General features: G+C 50.1%; 1 protein-coding gene and 1 long non-coding RNA gene across 2 annotated transcripts in view; one reads left to right on the forward strand and one right to left on the reverse strand.

Annotated features, from left to right (window-relative positions):
* Positions 1 to 6,605, reverse strand: part of sin3b (SIN3 transcription regulator family member B) — a 61,703-nt gene extending 55,098 nt beyond the window's left edge. Inside the window, exon 1 of the mRNA XM_043721554.2 lies at positions 6,504 to 6,605. The gene's annotated coding sequence lies outside the window, so the exon portion shown is untranslated. The remainder of the gene's footprint in view (positions 1 to 6,503) is intronic.
* A 142-nt stretch (positions 6,606 to 6,747) lies between these two features.
* Positions 6,748 to 14,759, forward strand: part of LOC122565511 (uncharacterized) — a 70,364-nt gene continuing 62,352 nt past the window's right edge. The window contains exon 1 of the long non-coding RNA XR_006316194.2: positions 6,748 to 7,393. This is a non-coding gene — a long non-coding RNA (uncharacterized LOC122565511). The remainder of the gene's footprint in view (positions 7,394 to 14,759) is intronic.

Here is a 14,759-nt window from a genome sequence, read left to right on the forward strand (position 1 = left end):
TGTCCCCAACCGGTACTGTACCCCAGTGTTACACAATGACAGACCTGTACACACCGGTACTGGACCCCAGTGTTACACAGTGACAGACCTGTACCCACCGGTACTGTACCCCAGTGTTACACAGGGACAGACCTGTCCCCACCGGTACTGTCCCCCAGTGTTATACAGTGACAGACCTGTCCCCACCGGTACTGTACCCCAGTGTTACACAGTGACAGACCTGTCCCCACCAGTACTGTACCCCAGTGTTATACAGTGTCAGACATGTTCCCTCCAGTACTGTACCCCAGTGTTATACAGTGTCAGACCTGTCCCCACCAGTACTGTACCCCAGTGTTTATACAGAGTCAGACATGTCCCCAGCAGTACTGTACCCCAGTGTTATACAGTAACAGACCTGTCACCACCAGTACTGTACCCCAGTGTTATACAGTGTCAGACCTGTCCCCACCAGTACCTTACCCCAGTGTTATACAGTGTAAGACCTGTCCCCACCATTACTGTACCCCAGTGTTACACAGTGTCAGACATGTCCCCACCAGTACTGTACCCCAGTGTTATACATGTCCCCACTGGTACTGTCCCCCAGTGTTACACGATAGACCTGTCCCCACCGGTACTGTATCCCAGTGTTATACAGTGACAGACCTGTCCCCACCAGTACAGTACCCCAGTGTTATACAACGACAGACATGTCCCCACCAGTACTGTACCCCAGTGTCACACAATGACAGACACGTCCCCACCACTGTACCCCAGTGTTATACAGTGACAGACCTGTCACCATCAGTACTGTACCCCAGTGTTATACAGTGTCAGACATGTCCCCACAAGTACTGTACCCCAGTGTTATACAGTGTCAGACATGTCCCCACCAGTACTGCACCCCAGTGTTATACAGTGTCAGACATGTCCCCACCAGTACTGTACCCCAGTGTTATACTTGTCCCCACTGGTACTGTCCCCCAGAGTTACACAACGACAGACACGTCCCCACCAGTACTGTACCCCAGTGTTATACAGTGACAGACCTGTCCCCACCAGTACTGTACCCCAGTGTTACACAATGACAGACATGTCCCCAACCGGTACTGTACCCCAGTGTTACACAATGACAGACCTGTACCCACCGGTACTGTACCCCAGTGTTACACAGTGACAGACCTGTCCCCACCGGTACTGTACCCCAGTGTTACACAATGACAGACCTGTCCCCAGCAGTACTGTACCCCAGTGTTATACAGTGACAGACCTGTCACCACCAGTACTGTACCCCAGTGTTATACAGTGTCAGACATGTCCCCACCATTACTGTACCCCAGTGTTATACAGAGTCAGACCTGTCCCCACCAGTACTGTACCCCAGTGTTTATACAGAGTCAGACATGTCCCCAGCAGTACTGTACCCCAGTGTTATACAGTGACAGACCTGTCCCCACCAGTACCTTACCACAGTGTTATACAGTGTCAGACATGTCCCCACCATTACTGTACCCCAGTGTTACACAGTGTCAGACATGTCCCCACCATTACTGTACCCCAGTGTTACACAGTGTCAGACATGTCCCCGCCAGTACTGTACCCCAGTGTTATACATGTCCCCACTGGTACTGTCCCCCAGTGTTACACAATGACAGACACGTCCCCACCGGTACTGTACCCCAGTGTTACACAACGATAGACCTGTCCCCACCGGTACTGTATCCCAGTGTTATACAGTGACAGACCTGTCCCCACCAGTACTGTACCCCAGTGTTATACAACGACAGACATGTCCCCACCAGTACTGTACCCCAGTGTCACACAATGACAGACACGTCCCCACCACTGTACCCCAGTGTTACACAATGACAGACATATCCCCACCAGTACTGTACCCCAGTGTTATACAGTGACAGACCTGTCCCCACCAGTACTGTACCCCAGTGTTATACAGTGTCAGACATGTCCCCACCGGTACTGTACCCCAGCGTTACACAATGACAGACATGTCCCCACCAATACTGTACCCCAGTGTTACACAATGACAGACATGTCCCCACCAGTACTGTACCCCAGTGTTACACAATGACAGACATGTCCCCACCGGTACTGTACCCCAGTGTTACACAATGACAGACATGTCCCCACCAGTACTGTACCCCAGTGTTACACAATGACAGACCTGTCCCCACCGGTACTGTACCCCAGTGTTACACAGCGACGGACCTGTCCCCACCCGTACTGTACCCCAGTGTTTCACAGCAACAGACCTGTCCCCACCAGTACTGTACCCCAGTGTTATGCAACGACAGACCTGTCCCCACCAGTACTGTACCCCAGTGTTATACACTGACAGACATGTCCCCACCAGTACTGTACCCCAGTGTTATGCAACAACAGACCTGTCCCCACCAGTACTGTACCCCAGTGATATACTTGGGAAACAGAAATCCAAGATTATAATCTGTAGACAGGGTACCAAATCGCTCACTGTAAGCTTTAAGAATCAACAAATTGCTGAAGGGTCATTGATCTTTTTTTTAATATAAGTAACCTGACACTCATTGCAAGCACCATTTCTACAAGTGCTTATTCAAGCAATAAGTCAAAAGGTGTGTCCAAATGGAGATGCAGCCAACAACAAACTAATTGGTCTGTGGAACAGTGACAAGTTACTGATGACAAAGACCTTCTACCGGTCAACAACTATGTGATTGGTTCTCAGGTTGGTGAGTAGATTGGGACTTTGAACAAGATGTGAAAAGCCATCATACCTTCAGCAGCTCAGGAGTTTCTCTGCACTCTGTCAAAACCACCATAAACCTGAGGAAAGCCAGATTATCTTTCCTTCAGCAATTGTTGTAAGCAGTGACATTTAATTAATGTATCAGAGACCTTTTGAAAGTGTGAACCAGTCACTCTGTGCCTCTTGTTAAACCAGTGGAAGCAGCGTTCTAGTCAGCACAAGAACCATAATCTATAGATTAGATTCTCCTACAGTGTGGAAACAGGCCCTTCAGCCCAATAAGTCCACACCGATCCGCCGAAAAGTAACCCACCCAGAACCATTCCCCTGCCCTATATTTACCTCTGACAAATGCACCTAACACTACAGGCAATTTAGCATAGCTAATTCACCATACCTGCATACCTCCGGAGGAAACTTATGCAGACACGGGAAGAGTGTGCAAACTCCACAGAGGGAGTCGCCAAAGGCTGGAATCATACTCTGGTCCCTGGTGTTGTGAGGCAGCAGTGCTAACCACTGAGCCACCGTGCCGCCCCAAATCAGCTTATCCAGTGAACAGGGATCACTGAACTGCTTCCCAGTATCCATAACATCCATGATTCTTACCACGTGCGTCTAAGGACAAGTTTATAAAAGGGTTAGGGTATTAACTAGTAGAGTTACATGTTGACAGTTCATAATTGTTTACCTGTAGTTGCAGTCTGTTTATTTGTAATATTTTTTATTCATTCACAGAATGTGGGCATCATTGGCCAGCATTTATTGGCCAACCTTAATTGCCCAGAAGGCATTTGAGAGTCAACCACATTGTTGTGGTCTGGAGTCATATGTTCAACAGATCAGGTAAGGATGGCAGATCTCCTTCCCTGGAGGACATTAATGAATCAGATGGGTTTTTCCTCAAAATCAACAATGGATTCATGGTCATCATTAGACCCTTAATTCCAGATTTTTAATTCAATTCCATTCAATTTCACCATCTGCCATGACAGGATTCAAACCTGGATTCCCAGATCATTGCCAGCGTGTCTTGATTAATAGTCTAGCAATAACACTGCGACACCACTGCCTCCCCTAATAAAGCAACAACATATAAAGTAGGTAATCCAATTCAAACAAAGTGATCCTTGTTAAGCACAGAAACCTGGTCTATGCTTTCTGCTGACCTCAGTTAGACATGTCAGTTGAATAATTCTGTGTACTTTTCAAAATCTTTAACATTTGTGACAATTCCAGGAATAGCAAGGCTTGATTTCAGCAAGCTAATCAGATGAGGCAGCTTCATAAGGTAGATACTGAGAATTTTTTTCCTCTTGAGGGTGGCTCAGTGGTTAGTTCCAAAGCCTCACAGCATCAGGGATCTGGGTTCGATTCCACTGTCGACCAACTGTCAGTGTGGAGTTTGTACATTCTCTGTGGTTGATTGGGTTTCCTCTAGATGCTCTGTTTTCTTCTCACAGTCCAAAGCTGTGCAGATTACGTGAGTGGCTATGCTAACTGTCCATAGTGTCCAGCGATGTATAGGTTAGATGGATTAACCAGGCAAAAATGCAGGGTTACAGAGGGAGGGGTGGATCTGGGAGCGATGCCGTCTGGAGGGTCACTGTCAACTCGATGAACCGAATGGCCTACTTCCGCACTGCGGAGAAACTATGAAGGAAATGTGGGGGGCAGAGTTTCAAATTAAGGGATCTTCCAGTCATACGTTACTGGGTCATTACTTTTTGCAGTTTTCTAACCCAGAAAGTGTAGGGCCTGGCTCACTCAATCTACTCAAGGTTAAGTTTGATAGATTTTTGATTGATCAGTGTGTCGAGGATTATGTGAAGAGGAGTTGAGACTACATGGGGAGGTGACGGCCTGGCGGTGTTAATCCAGGGAAACAAGTAGTGCTCTGAGAACCTGGGTTCAAATCCCATTATACATCATTCACCCACAACAGAACTGGGAGATCAAACAGGCCACTGTGAAATTTAATAAATGGATATATCATCAGTGATCTGCATGAAAACAATAAAATTATGTGAAACATTAACTTCCTTGTCAAACAAGAAACATTTCTGAAACAAAATTCCCAAAAATCATATATGAAACCAAAGTCCCAGTGTCAGATACAAGCCGGGATTCCAGCAGCTTTATCACCAGAGACCAGGTGGACTCAGCTAACATCAAGCACAAAAATAAAATCAGGCAAATCAAATCATAGCAAGTTACAGCAAATTCATTTACACTTGCATATGCGACAACCTTTTACACAATTTGAAGTGAAATTCATCCAGATGAGTCTCCACCAACAAAAACTGGCCCCACCCACTGGCCCCACCCACAAGGGGGCATAGCTTTAAATTAAGGGGGGGTAGGTATAGGACAGATGTTAGGGGTAGGTTCTTTACTCAGCGAGTCGTGAGTTCATGGAATGCCCTGCCAGTAGCAGTGGTGGACTCTCCCTCATTATGGGCATTTAAGCGGGCATTGGATAGGCATATGGAGGATAGTGGGCTAGTGTAGGTTAGGTGTGCTTGGATCGGCGCAACATCGAGGGCCAAAGGGCCTGTACTGCGCTGTATTCTTCTATGTTCTATGTAAAATGGCCAGATCTAAATGTATGCACTTTCTGAGGAAGAGATCTTCAAATGCAGCAATTTAGGCATAGACTTCATTTCAAAATGTATTGCATTTACTGAGAAGCTGAATAATACTGTTTTCCGTAAAATCCATTCTCCATGATTTATGGTCAGAATACACACAGATGAACGACTGGATAAATATTAAGCGTGTATATTTTTCAAAGATAGTAATTTTCTGCTGCATGGTTATCACTTTCAAAATATTGCCAACAGCTGCCTTTTAATACAAATAGAAACACATTATGTACTTTTGCATTGTAGTGTTTGTGATGATGCAAACTAATTTTGTAATGCAATCCAACAAGTATAACTTTCTCATTATCCCAAAAGGAACTTTAACCCAACGGTTTCTTAAACAATGTGAATCAAATGAGTAAGGACCCCTAAATGACAAAGTGTTTCAGCCTGCATGGAGAAAATTGCTTACTCCCTGACATCCCATATTGTACTGAGATAAATCCATAGTTCAAATAAAACAAAGAAATGCAGATGCTGAAGATCTGAAACAAAAGCAGAAGTTGCTGGAGAAACTCAGCAGTTCTGATATCTGTGCAGAGAAAGCAGAGTTAAAATTTCTTCAGAACTGAAGGAGGGTCACTGGACTTGACGTGTTAACTCTTTTCTTTCGCCACAGATTTGCTGAGTTTCTCCAGCAATTTCTGTTTTTGTCTGTAGTTGAACTATCAGACATGAGCAATCCATGACATGATGGGGACAGAGAACTTATTAGAACAAGAGTCTTAGATATTAACATTACAACTGTTTTAACACGGATCAAAGAATTAGGGAATCCAAATAACCGGGGGGGGGGGGGGTAGGGGGGGTGGGGGTAGGAGGGGGGGTGTGGGGGTGGGGTAGGGGGGGTGGGGGTAGGAGGGGGGTAGGGGGGGTAGGAGGGGGGGTGTGGGGGTGGGGTAGGGGGGGTGGGGGTAGGAGGGGGGGTAGGGGGGGTGGGGGGGTTGAGGGTGGGAGTAGGGGGGTGGGGCTAGGAGGGTGTGGGGGGCAATGGGTGGGAAACAGGGCGATACAGGGAAGGAAGACCGTCCCTGGTCCGGCACACCGAGCCGCCCCACACCGCCCCGCCCCGCCGTGCCGCGCCGTGCCGCGCCGCTCTCCCCCCACCCCCATGTTCCCCTCCCCCTCACCCGCGGCTCCAGCCCGGGCTCCGCGCTTCCTCTCGGTTCCGGCTCCGCGCCCCCAGCGGCACCCCGTTTCCGGTCCGTCCGTGAAACCCATCCCCCGGGACGTCGCCAGCCGGTAACCAATCAGAGCCCGGCGCCGGCCGTGCCTCGCAGACAGGGTCCGGGGCAGCCGCTTTGGGCGCCGCCCGATGGTTCCGGGCAGCGGCCGCGCGGCCTAAAGGCCCGGGGGCGGGTGGGACCAGAGGCCGTCAGTGAGCGCCATGAGCGGGGCCTGAGATACAGAATAAACCGCCCCCACCCCCTAAAACACACAGCCTTCCCTGCACAGGCTTCAGAGCCAAACACTGCAATCCAGGCGGAGGTCCTTGATGAAACAGTAGAAGTTGGTTGGGAAGAAGTTTAACAGATTTAGTAACTTCCAAAGCGGCTTCAGAACAAAATTAAATGCAGATATGAGACAAAATCGCGAAATTACAAAGATGGGATAACTTTGCCTCCGAGCTAGCACACAGTCGATGGGCAGAATGTCCAGGGCTGTCTTACTGCGTGATTTTTCCCACAAACACATTCCCAATTTAAAGCTGATGAGGAAGATCTTTGGTAAAAACAGTCCCTCAGGATGCTCCAGGTCTCACTGTCTCCTTCCTGAGTCTGACCCTCCCGGGGAGAACGTCCAGAAAAACCTCTGAATCCAATCCTTCACAGATTAGTATTAATTTTGTGATGGATCTGAGCCATTATCTCACCAACCGCCCCAGGACAAGATGAAGAAATGCAGCAGTTGTACTAGAAGAGGGACTGTCAGGAGGTGGTGTGGATGAACAGGTTTGCTCTGGTCCCCACTGTGACTGTGGTAGCTACACCAGAAATCCACTCTTGGTCATCTTACAGAGGTTAGTAAAACATCTTATATGAACAGGCTGAATCGTTGCCTAGTTTGTGATACTAAGAATCACTATATAACACTCAGCGACCTTGTCAGATTATTTTAAAAATCAAATTGGTGTAACTTTAATAAAAGTTTATATTTAATTCCCTAAACTGGTGTTGACCATAATGAATCTATTACGATCCAATAACACACAACATAAAACGTTCACATTGAATTAACATTCAAGTTTAATCTCATTTCTGTAGCAGGTCAGGCTAGGGAACCTAAGCAGAGCTACAGTTGGCCTTAGATAGGAACACATGTTTCTGATTCCTGTACAGTGTCTCATGCTGGGAACACAGGATGTTAAAACAATGCTACTTAGACTTCAGGGGTTACGTTATGAGGAGAGATTATACAATTTCAGCCTGTCTTCTCTGGAACTTAGAAAGTTAAGGAAGTTGTAGAGTCATAGAGATGTACAGAACAGAAACTGGTCCTTCGGTCCAACCCGTCCATGCCGACCAGATATCCCAACCCAATCTCGTCCCACCTGCCAGCACCCAGCCCATATCCCTCCAAACCCTTCCTATTCATATACCCATCCAAATGCCTCTTAAATGTTGCAATTGTACCAGCCTCCATCACTTTCTCTGGCAGCTCATTCCATACACGCACCACACTCTGCATGAAAAAGTTGCCCCTTAGGTCTCTTTTATATCTTTTCCCTCTCACCCTAAACCTATGCCCTCCAGCTCTGGACTCCCCCACCCCAGGCAAAAGACTTTGTCTATTTACCATATCCATGCCCTCATAATTTTATAAACCTCTATAAGGTCACCCCTCAGCCTCCGACGCTCCAGGGAAAACAGCCCCAGCCTGTTCAGCCTTTCCCTGTAGCTCAAATCCTTCAATCCTGGCAACATCCTTGTAAATCTTTTCTGAATCCTTTCAAGTTTCACAACATCTTTCCTATGGGAGGGAGACCAGAATTGCTCACAATATCCCGAAAGTGGCCTAACCAATGTCATATACAGCCGCAACATGACCTCCTAACTCAATGCTCTGATCAATAAAGGAAAGCATACCAAACACCTTCTTCACTATCCTATCTACCTGTGACGAGGAGAAAGTGAGGACTGCAGATGCTGGAGATCAGAGCTGAAAATGTGTTGCTGGAAAAGCGCAGCAGGTCAGGCAGCATCCAAGGAACAAGAGAATCGACGTTTCGGGCATAAGCCCTTCTTCAGGAATGTGGAAAGTATGTCCAGCAGGCTAAGATAAAAGGTAGGGAGGAGGGACTTGGGGGAGGGGCGTTGGAAATGCGATAGGTGGAAGGAGGTCAAGGTGAGGGTGATAGGCTGGTGTGGGGGTGGGGGTGGGGGTGGGGGTGGGGGTGGAGAGGTCAGGAAGAATATTGCAGGTTAGGAAGGCGGTGCTGAGTTCGAGGGATTTGACTGAGACAAGGTGGGGGGAGGGGAAATGAGGAAACTGGAGAAATCTGAGTTCATCCCTTGTGGTTGGAGGGTTCCTAGGCGGAAGATGAGGCGCTCTTCCTCCAACCGTCGTGTTACTATGGTCTGGCGATGGAGGAGTCCAAGGACCTGCATATCCTTGGTGGAGTGGGAGGGGGAGTTGAAGTGTTGAGCCACGGGGTGGTTGGGTTGGTTGGTCCGGGTGTCCCAGAGGTGTTCTCTGAAACGTTCCGCAAGTAGGCGGCTTGTCTCCCCAATATAGAGGAGGCCACATTGGGTGCAGTGGATGCAGTAAATGATGTGTGTGGAGATGCAGGTGAATTTGTGGCGGATATGGAAGGATCCCTTGGGGCCTTGGAGGGAAGTAAGGGGGGAGGTGTGGGCGCAAGTTTTGCATTTCTTGTGGTTGCAGGGGAAGGTGCCGGGTGTGGAGGTTGGGTTGGTGGGGGGTGTGGACCTGACGAGGGAGTCACAGAGGGAGTGGTCTTTTCGGAATGCTGATAGGGGAGGGGAGGGAAATAGATCCCTGGTGGTGGGGTCCGTTTGGAGGTGGTGGAAGTGACGGCGGATGATACGCTGTATGTGGAGGTTGGTGGGGTGGTCTGTGACTCCAATTTCAAGGAACTAAGAGCCTACACTCGAAGGTCTCTTTGTTCAGCAACACTCCAAGGACCTTACCATTAAGTGTATAAGTCCTGCTGTCAGTTCATACTAGATCAATTGTTAATTTTAAATCTGAGATAAATAATTTTTTGTTAAGCAAAGGAATTAAAAAATATGGAACAATGGTGGGAATGGGCCTGTACCGTGCTGTAACGTTCTATGTTGGGAAGATGTTTTCATTGGTAGGAGAGACCAGGACGTGAGAGCAAAGCCTTAAGCGAAGGAAAAGAGACAAAGAGAAACGTCTTCAGCCGGAGGGTGGGGAACCCACTGTTGCAGACAGCTGTGGGTGGTTGAGTGTATTTAAGACAGAGATAGGGAAGGTGGGGTGGAGGAATTGAGGGTCACATGGGGGGAAAGCAGGAGAGACGGGCATTGAGAAACTTCCTCGAGTGAGATAGAACGGCGGGGCTGCGGTGACGGGCCGAAAGGCTTAACGTCCGCCCCCGCCTCCATCGGTGAGACCCGAAATGGGGTTCTGACCCCAACTCAAAACCCCCAACTTCCACCCATCCCATCCCTCTCCCGGACCCCAGAATAGGGTGAATGGTGACTGTCGGAGAACTGCTCAGTTACATAGATCTTGTGAAATTAATGAACGCTGGTTTATCTCTCACGGCTATCGACCGGACTGGTACAGAACGGACCCTCTACTCAGTTCAGTCAAGGATTCTCTTCCCCGAGCTGCAGTTACAGACAGTTTTTATAGTGTGACACTAGCATTTCAGAAATGTAGTGGCTCAGTGGTTAGCGATGCTGCCAAATTACCCATAGTATTCAGAGATGTGTAGGTTAGGGTGGATTGGCTATGCCACGTTACCCATAGCGTTTAGGATGTGTAGGTTGGGTGCATTAGTCAGGGATAATTATAGGGTAGGGGAATGGGTCTGGGTGGGTTACTCTTTGTAGGGTCTGTGTGGACTGGTTGGGCTGAAGGGCCTGTTTCCATACTGGAGGGAATCTAATCTAATATAGAGTTAGGCTAAATATCAACCATGATGAACTCCTGAAAACACAGCAGCAGCAGATCAGGCCTGAGGGGCTGAATGGCCTACTCCTGTTCCTATATTCGTAAAGGTGTTGGACAAGGACATGTCATATAATTTCACACAGCAGCACTTATCCTCTGTGCTCAAATGCGAACCTTTAACACCTATCAATCAGACAGTGTTTGTTAGTGTGAGTCGAGAGAGTGGTGCTGGAAAAGAACAGCAGGTCAGGCGGCATACGAGGGGCAGGAGAGTCAAAGTTTTGTCATAAGCCTTTCATCATGAATCTTGCCCAAAAGGGCTGATTGTAAAACGTGGACTCTCCTCCTCCGCGGATGCTGCCTGACCTGCTGTATTTTCCCAGCACCACACTCTCCACTCAGATCTCCCACACCTGCAGTCCTCAGTTTCTCCTGGTGTGTGTGTGTGTGAGAGACCCATACCCCAGTGAGAGTCAGTGTGTGTGAGCGTGTATCCCAGTGAGAGTCAGTGTGTGTGTGTGTGTGTCCCGTACCCCAGTGAGAGTCAGTGTGTGTGTGTGTGTGTCCCGTACCCCAGTGAGAGTCAGTGTGTGTGTGTGTGTGTGTGTCCCGTACTCCAGTGAGAGTCAGTGTGTGTGTGTGTGTGTCCCGTACCCCACTGAGAGTCAGTGTGTGTGTGTGTGACCCATACCCCAGTGAGAGTCAGTGTGTGTGTGTGTGTGTGTCCCGTACCCCAGTGAGAGTCTGTGTGTGTGTCCCGTACCCCAGTGAGAGTCAGTGTGTGTGTGTGTCCCGTACCCCATTGAGAGTCAGTGTGTGTGTGTGTGTCCGTCCCGTACCCCAGTGAGAGTCAGTGTGTGTGTGTGTGTGTGTCCGTCCCGTACCCCAGTGAGAGTCAGTTTGTGTGTGTGTGTGTGAGAGAGAGACCCGGACCCCAGTGAGAGTCAGTGTGTGCGTGTGTGTCCCGTACCCCAGTGAGAGTCAGTGTGTGTGTGTGTGTGTCCCGTACCCCAGTGAGAGTCAGTGTTTGTGTGTGTGTCCCGTACCCCAGTGAGAGTCAGTGTTTGTGTGTGTGTCCCGTACCCCAGTGAGAGTCTGTGTTTGTGTGTGTGTCCCGTACCCCAGTGAGAGTCAGTGTGTGTGTGTGTGTCCCGTACCCCAGTGAGAGTCAGTGTTTGTGTGTGTGTCCCGTACCCCAGTGAGAGTCAGTGTGTGTGTGTGTGTCCCGTACCCCAGTGAGAGTCAGTGTTTGTGTGTGTGTCCCGTACCCCAGTGAGAGTCAGTGTGTGTTTGTGTGTGTGTCCCGTACCCCAGTGAGAGTCATGTGTGTGTTTGTGTGTGTGTCCCGTACCCCAGTGAGAGTCAGTGTGTGTGTGTGACCCGTACCCCAGTGAGAGTCAGTGTGTGTGTGTGTGTGTGTCCCGTACCCCAGTGAGAGTCAGTGTGTGTGTGACCCGTACCCCAGTGAGAGTCAGTGTGTGTGTCCCGTACCCCAGTGAGAGTCAGTGTGTGTGTGTGTGTGTGAGACAGACCCGTACCCCAGTGAGAGTCAGTGTGTGTGTGTGTGTGTGAGAGAGACCCGTACCCCAGTGAGAGTCAGTGTGTGTGTGTGTGTGTGAGAGAGACCCGTACCCCAGTGAGAGTCAGTGTGTGTGTGAGAGAGACCCGTACCCCAGTGAAAGTCAGTGTGTGTGTGTTTCCCGTACCCCAGTGAGAGTCAGTGTGTGTGTGTGACCCGTACCCCAGTGAGAGTCAGTGTGTGTGTGTGTCCCGTACCCCAGTGAGAGACGGTGTGTGTGTGTGTGTGTCCCGTACCCCAGTGAGAGTCAGTGTGTGTGTGACCCGTACCCCAGTGAGAGTCAGTGTGTGTGTCCCGTACCCCAGTGAGAGTCAGTGTGTGTGTGTGTGTGTGTGTCCCATACCCCAGTGAGAGTCAGTGTGTGTGTGTGTGTCCCGTACCCCAGTGCGAGTCAGTGTGTGTGTGTGTCCCATACCCCAGTGAGAGTCAGTGTGTGTGTCTGTGTGTGTGTGTGTCCCGTACCCCAGTGAGAGTCAGTGTGTGTGTGTGTGTCGTACCCCAGTGAGAGTCAGTGTGTATGTGTCCCGTACCCCAGTGAGATTCAGTGTGTGTGTGTCCCGTACCCCACTGAGAGTCAGTATGTGTGTGAGTGTGTGTGTGTGTGACCCGTACCCCAGTGAGAGTCAGAGTGTGTGAGGATATGTGTGTCCCATACCCCACTGAGAGTCAGTGTGTGTGTGTGTCCCATACCCCACTGAGAGTCAGTGTGTGTGTGTGTCCCGTACCCCAGTGAGAGTCTGTGTGTGTGTATGTGTCGTACCCCAGTGAGAGTCAGTGTGTGTGTGTGTGTCCCATACCCCAGTGAGAGTCAGTGCGTGTGTGTGTGTCCCGTACCCCAGTGAGAGTCAGTGTGTGTGTGTGTGTGTGTGTGTCCCATACCCCAGTGAGAGTCCGTATGTGTGTGTGTGTGTCCTGTAACCCACTGAGAGTCAGTGTGTGTGTGTGTGTCCCGTACCCCAGTGAGAGTCAGTGTGTGTGTGTGTATGTGTGTGTGTGTCCCATACCCCACTGAGAGTCAGTATGTGTGTGTGTGTGTCCCGTAACCCACTGAGAGTCAGTGTGTGTGTGTGTGTCCCGTACCCCAGTGAGTCTGTGTGTGTGTGTGTGTCCCGTACCCCAGTGAAAGTCAGTGTGTGTGTGTGTGTGTGTGTGTGTCCCGTACCCCACTGAGAGTCTGTGTGTGTGTGTGTGTGTGTGTGTCCCATACCCCACTGAGAGTCAGAGTGTGTGTGTGTGTGTGTGTGTGTGTGTGTGTCCCGTACCCCACCCCACTGAGAGTCAGTGTGTGTGTGTGTGTGTCCCGGACCCCAGTGAGAGTCTGTGTGTGTGTGTGTATGTGTGTGTGTCCCATACCCCACTGAGAGTCAGTATGTGTGTGTGTGTGTGTGTCCCGTACCCCAGTGAGAGTCAGTGTGTGTGTGTGTGTGTGTGTGTGTGTCCCGTACCCCACCCCACTGAGAGTCAGTGTGTGTGTGTGTGTGTGTCCCGTACCCCACTGAGAGTCAGTGTGTGTGTGTGTGTCCCGTACCCCACTGAGAGTCAGTGTGTGTGTGTGTATGTGTCCCATACCCCACTGAGAGTCTGTGTGTGTGTGTGTGTGTGTGTATGTGTGTGTGTGTCCCGTACCCCAGTGAGAGTCAGTGTGTGTGTGTGACCCGTACCCCAGTGAGAGTCAGTGTGTGTGTGTGTGTGTGTCCCGTACCCCAGTGAAAGTCAGTGTGTGTGTATGTCCCGTATCCCAGTGAGAGTCAGTGTGTGTGTGTGTGTGTGTGTGTCCCATACACCAGTGAGAGTCAGTATGCGTGTGACCCGTACCCCAGTGAGAGTCAGTGTGTGTGTGTGTCCCATACCCCAGTGAAAGTCAGTGTGTGTGTGTGTCCCGTACCCCAGTGAGAGTCAGTGTGTGTGTGTGTGTGTGTGTGTGTGTGTCCCATACCCCAGTGAGAGTCAGTGTGTGTGTGTGTGTGTGTGTGTGTGTGTCCCATACCCCAGTGAGAGTCAGTGTGTGTGTGTGTCCCGTACCCCAGTGAGAGACAGTGTGTGTGTGTGTGTCCCGTACCCCACTGAGAGTCAGTGTGTGTGTGTGTGTCCCGTACCCCAGTGAGAGTCAGTGTGTGTGTATGTGTGTGTCCCGTACCCCAGTGCGAGTCAGTGTGTGTGTGTGTGTGTGTGTCCCGTACCCCAGTGAGAGTCAGTGTGTGTGTGTGTGAGAGAGACCCGTACCCAGTGAAAGTCAGTGTGTGTGTGTGACCCGTACCCCAGTGAGAGTCAGTGTGTGTGTGTGACCCGTACCCCAGTGAGAGTCAGTGTGTGTGTGTATGTGTGTGTCCCGTACCCCAGTGAGAGTCTGTGTGTGTGTATGTGTCCCGTACCCCAGTGAGAGTCAGTGTGTGTGTGTGTGTCCCGTACCCCAGTGAGAGTCAGTGTGTGTGTGTGTGTCCCGTACCCCAGTGAGAGTCAGTGTGTGTGTGTGTCCCGTACCCCAGTGAGAGTCTGTGTGTGTGTGTGTGTCTCCCGTACCCCAGTGAGAGTCAGTGTGTGTGTGTGTGTCCCGTACCCCAGTGAGAGTCTGTGTGTGTGTGTGTGTCTCCCGTACCCCAGTGAGAGTCAGTGTGCGTGTGTGTGTCCCGGACCCCAGTGAGAGTCAGTGTGTGTGTGTGTGAGAGAGACCCGTACCCCAGTGAGAGTCAGTGTGTGTGTG

The sequence above is a fragment of the Chiloscyllium plagiosum genome, unplaced genomic scaffold (assembly GCF_037043375.1).
Source record: "Chiloscyllium plagiosum isolate Xiang-an unplaced genomic scaffold, Cpla_swu_hap1 HiC_scaffold_28, whole genome shotgun sequence".
Taxonomy (NCBI): domain Eukaryota; kingdom Metazoa; phylum Chordata; class Chondrichthyes; order Orectolobiformes; family Hemiscylliidae; genus Chiloscyllium; species Chiloscyllium plagiosum.